We start from the raw sequence: 6,120 nt of genomic DNA, 5'->3' as shown, positions 1-6,120 counted from the left end.
CTGTTCAAACTGTTTTAGTGAGTAATGTTCTAACTCTGCCCAATCAATCGCGCAATCAAAGAAGATCTCAAAGCCTGGTAGCCTCTCCCCTGAAAACACATATAACCATGGTTCCGGGAAACCGCAATAGAATAAATCTGCCCTTCTTTGACGAAATAACCATTCAGATTTTTTAAATAGGGAGTCATATTAATGGTCTTAGATCCATCTTCCATGTTGTTCCACTTCGAAACCTTGACTAGCCCATACTTGATAGTCTTGTTCTACTGATAACCTGCCTCTGTTGCCTTTCCTTCAGAACTTTCCCCGTTGCTAAGCATATGGATCAAATTCTTCCCCTCATTCTTGTATTTCAACCCTTCATATCTCTCAAAATTTATGTCATAATTTTGCTTCTTGGCTGCTATCTTTTGTTGGTCCTCCTCTGTCATAACATAACCAAGGCCAAAGTGTTGTGTGTTCACATTCAGAGATAAAATATCAGGGTCACCCTGTTGTCGCACCCCTAGGCCCATGCCTGGAAAATACTTCATTTTAAGGAGCATGTTGGTTACTCTAGGGTTGGTGATGTTAAACTCTGTCAAAGCAAATCTCTCTCCCGGTGAACTAGGCCCCAAAGTTGCATTGATACTGCCCAACTCAAAACCTCCCAAACGAAATTCAGATGTCTCACCATTGTTATTTTCCCCCACATCAATGGATGCCATCTTGCTGACCAAGTCAGGATCTGCCAAGACAGTGATCACCTGCCCTTTGAGCAAAAATTTTATCTTTTGGTGAAAGGAAGAGGAAACTGTCCCAGCCTTGTGTAACCATGGACGGCCTAAAATCATATTGAAAGACGTAGGAATATCGATAACTTGGAAGTCTACCTCAAATTTTTCCAGTCCAACTACTATCACCACAGTGAAAATTCCCAACACGCTCCTCCTAGTGTTGTCATAAGCTCGAACACATTGACTAGATGGCTTCATCTCGGCTTCAATAAATGCCAAATGTTTAAAGGTCCTAAGAGGGAAAACATTCAACGCCGACCCATTGTCTACCAATACTTGGGGAATTCGACATCCTCTGCAATCAATGGTTATGTGTAAAGCCCTTGTGTGGTTCGAACCTTCAAGAGGGAGATCGGCATCTGCAAACATCAATGAGTTCACTACGTACGCGGCTCCTACTAGGCTCGCTAGTTGTGCCGAATCGGTCCCAATTGGAACTTGGATGCTTGCCAGAGATTTCAACACTGCTTCCCTGTGGGTAGGAGAGGCCATGAGCAAGCCCCAAATAGATATATTTGCTTGGGTCTTCTGCAACTGTCTCAATACTTGATTCTTCGGTTCAATCAACTTATTGTTTAGTCCCTGATCTTTTGGCCTTGCTAGTGGTTTTGTGAGTCCTGCTGCCTTATAGTTCTTCCCACTTCGAGTTTCTGCTATTATCTCACCCGGAATGTAGAACTCTACCTTGTCGTCAAACTCTGAAAACCTTTGCTTTACCTGCAACCCTTCCCCAGGGATAATGATATCATAATCCTCATTAGCTTCATGTTTGACTGCATTTAGTTCCAAACCAAGATTTAGTCTCAAAATCAGATTCATCATACAGGCCATTGATCTCATCTTCCTTCAACTCTGACTCTACAGACTCTTTTAAACTAGAAGTGACAACATCAGCCAGAAAGGGGAAAGTAAATCTGCTAAGATCTCAAACGTTGGTTGCCTCTGCTTGGCTACTCTTCACTGATAGAAAACTGATAAGGGAAGTCGGGTCAAAATTTCCTAAATCTTCCTACAAGGTGCTAACTGCTCGATGCTGAGGAAGGGGATTTGTAGCAACATTGGGTCGTTTGACCCGGATTTCAAACTTCTTTGCATCAAGCAGGTCTTGGATTGCCTCCTACAATTTGTAACATCCATCTATTGTGTGACCTTGCTGAGAATGGTAGTCACAAAACAGGTTTGGATTGAACCAATCAGGTTTCCGCTCAAGTAAGGGTCTAGGCTCTGGCTTGACTATAAGACCAACTTGAAGCAAACGATTCAAAACTGAACTCAAAGAAGTCCCCAAGTCAGTGAATTTCCTTCGAGGACGACGGGGAGTGGGGGTTGCATCTTGCTCAATCACAAATGGCGTTGCCGGAGTAGGCAAGGCCGGCGTTGTGGGAAGAATCGTCATCGTGGCATTAGACTCCAAATTCCTTTGTTGGGTAGGAGGTTTTCTATTGCTACTAGCCTTCTTAGCAAGTTTGCTGTACTTGGGGAGCTCTTCTTGGGCGAGGGCATCTTCGACCTACTGGGCTGCCGTTCTGAGTCCATCAAATGTTAATATTGCTTGGCCAAACAACACATCCTTGTAGGGACCACACACCCCTCATGATCATGGCAATCTGATCTCGCTCACTTGGTCGATCCCTCATCATGGATGCTTTGTCACGGAAACGCCTCAAATACTCAGTGAACCCTTCATTCGGCATTTGCCTTGTCGTTTTCAATTCTCTTCTTGTTAATTCTACTTCAGTATTGTAGCCATACTGTTTGGTGAAAGCTCTCATAATGTCCTCCCAAGTGTGATAGGATGCCTTGTCTAAAGACATAAGCCAATGGTGAGCCGCACCGGTTAGAGAGAATTGAAAAGCTTGACCCAACATTTCATCTGTGAACCTCTTTATCCTCAACTGTCCAATGAAAGACTTCAAGTGGGTATGGGGATCCCCAGTTCCATCGAACTTGTCATATGTCCACTTGAACTTTTCTGGCACGATTGCTTGGGGAAAAAAGCATAGCCCCTCAGTATCAAAAATTTGGTCTTCTACCCCTTTCATGTTCCTTATAATGTGTTCCAAACGGTTGACCTGATCCTTTAATTCCTTTTTCTCTTGATCCTCAACTGCCCTGGCGGCAGGAGCATTGGCATAGAAGTCATACTCATCCTCGGCTGGGTAGGGAGGTTGGGGAACAAACCTAGGAGTTTGAGGGCGACTTCGTTGATCCGGAACCTCTTCCCTTGGTGCGACCATATGTGTGTGTACCACCTCTGTGAGGTTGTCCATTATTTCCTCTAGCCTAGCCATTCGACCATCCATGTTATCCAAAGGTGGTTGTGGAGGGATGCCTGCCATCGAGAACCACTGAATGATGGTCCCGAGAGGTTGCTAGGACAATCCCAACCAAGTGGGATGAACAAGAAAGGCTGATTGGGGTAAGATGTTGGCGGCACTGACTGGTATCGGAAAAGGACAAATATATATGGTGAGATAGTAATACACAACACTCTCCTACTTGAACACAAGACTAGCCAAACATACGTAAGCAAGGACGACCGGACTAAACAAGAGTTAGCTCAAATGAGAGTGGCATCAACTTAGCAGCACACTTAAAGAAGTGTGCCTAAGTTGAAGAGACTCTCAAGTGATGGATCAAGCAAAAGGTGGTTCCTGTAAGAACACTTATGTAGGCGACTCTACACTGAATCAATCATCAAAAACCGTGGTGGACGAATTTGGGTCCACCGTTAACATCGAGATAGCATGTGTGAAACCTTTACCAGGTTGAGACATATACCACATCGGACTGGTGGTGTTAGCATATAGCCACGGTACCAATCATATGGTGCAGTTGTAAGAATCAACAACTGGTGTAGTTACAAACACTAGCACCTTTTATGTTAATGATAAATCCAATCCTTCCGTTGGTGGATGGTAGATTGAGATGGGTAAAAATGACTACAAGGGATTCCAACATGAACCCCAAACAATATTACATTAGTTGTGTTGATCCTAGTCATTGGTTCTATGTCCAAGTACATGATGCATGTTGACTAGGTTTAGGACCGGAAAGGCTACCTTGACAAGACCGATATACCTATCACTCGTATACACGGAATGAATCAGAGGCACATGGTCCCTTTGATATACCAATAGGGGAATAGCTCGAGCATATCGAACTCAGAGTGTTAACCAATAGCATCTCTTTGGGCACACATAAATGTGTGTGATCTCCCTCAAGCACGCAAGGTAACACCCTCGTTCATAAATTTCGTATTCCAGACCTAAATGGTACGGTATCAAGGGGTGTGATGTAACTGAGGGCGGCCCAAACATATGTAAGGGACCCTGGCAGCTACACCACGGGGGTGAATAAGGGTAAGGCACGCTGTGCTCAATGCAAGAAGTGTATGCAAGTGACGAAGAGTGAAAAATAACATGTCAATATACAAACAATAAGGTACAAACAAAGCTGGTCAATCAAGAGTCTGACGTCCCCAATGGAGTCGCCACTATAGGTATCATGGACCTCCGCCCCAGGATCGCGATATGGCGCGTAGTGCGATCCTGGGGCGGAGGTCCATGATACCTACATTAGGGTTTCTGTGCGAGAGTTCTGACCACTAGTTTGGGTGTTCTTGAGAGATTTCCATTGTTATCTTTCTTCCATCATACAGTGAATTATCTTCACTTTCGCCTATAGACATTACATATCTCATTGGTGTGTGAGCCACATGAAATCTTTATAACCTGTATGAATATGTTCGTAGAAGATACAAAGAAAAAAAACTATAGTCACATTATAATGGACCAAGTTTCATTCACTCACGGTGAATATAGAACCTCCTCATCCACCACTTATGGTGGTTATATGACACTTCTGAACAGTGCCAAACATGTTGATCAAGTCGGTGTTGGTCATGCCTTAATTCATCATGGAGTTTTGAGAACTAGGACCAGGACGAAACAAACAAATATGTAATCAGTTTTAAAGGCTAGGACTCAAACCAATTTATAATCGGTTGATTGGTAATTGCTCCGATACAATCAGTCCTTAACTGTTTCTTAATCTATCAGGTTATTAGGTGAATCAAATTGAACCGAGACTAACTGATTAATTTAAAAATCATCATATCCTAAAACTAAGGGTGTTAATCGATTTGATTCCTGTGTAGATGATTTGAATTAATTGAGTGCAAGATTTTTTAGATAAAACCGAAAAAAGTCCCTAAATGTGCAAAGCATGACTTCAGTTTCAGTTTGGTGAGGATGCGAATCTGATTCACTATTGTAAATGTTGACAATCCGAAATTCAACTGGAAAATCTGGCAATTGCTTCAACTCTCTGGTGGAAGGATTCCACAAAAATGCATTATACTGAAACTTGGCAACTCAGTTTCGTTAATTACAAGTTTACACATTTATGGGTTCCAAAAATTTTTAAGATTTTGTAACCCAAAATAATGTCTCTCACTCAACCCTCCACCACATCGATCCTGGAAGATGAGGGAACTGGTTAGTGGAGAAGATAGAAGAAGGGAGTTGGTAAATGTGTCAAAGTGTGTTGGAGGGGTGAGGGAGGGCAACCCAGATCCTCTCCAATGCGCTAGCCTCTTCAACGCACATCGAACAATTGGCAACACTAGGGCACACATTCAAATATCTCTCAATCGTCCAATGTGCGATGGAGGGGCTGATGCACTTGAAAGGATCTCATTCCAAAGAAATGATACCATTTTGGATAGTTTTGTAATACGTATCTTAATTTTGTGTGGTTTCGTGATTCAACACTTGAAGGTAAGAGAGCTTCCACCCTGCCATAAACTTGTCGAGCGCACATACTGACGATGGTGGGACTAAGTCATGCCACCACTCACTCTTCTTACTAGCATAGATGCTCCAATAGTGAAATCCAGGTGTCGTAAAATAGTCTCCAAGATAAAATAGCCTCATAAATCTTTTCATTAGTCATTGCATTTGCTTATTGGGCCACATCAAACACTACTGTGATTTTTCCAATCCGGATAAAAAATAAAATATCCCAATGGTAAAATGAAACATTGCGGTATCAAAACCAATGAGAGACGGCTTCAAAGAATGACTAAAAGTCTTATCTAAGGGGGGGACATCCCCTACCCCTTTCAAGAACCAACTACACTGAAATTGGGCACCTGAAATTTGGAAACTAGCTTGAGACTTGGCAAACAACTTCAGTTAAGCTCTACTTTTGTCATCTCATCAACACACAATATCTATGGAGTAGAAATCTTCCAACCTTTATAATGAAAAGAGTGAGGTTCACTGATCAACTTGCACTAGAGTTTTGAATACAAACTTGCAACATCACGAGACTTACATGG

Source organism: Macadamia integrifolia, chromosome 10 (assembly GCF_013358625.1).
Source record: "Macadamia integrifolia cultivar HAES 741 chromosome 10, SCU_Mint_v3, whole genome shotgun sequence".
Lineage (NCBI taxonomy): Eukaryota > Viridiplantae > Streptophyta > Magnoliopsida > Proteales > Proteaceae > Macadamia > Macadamia integrifolia.
This window is presented reverse-complemented; position numbering follows the sequence as displayed.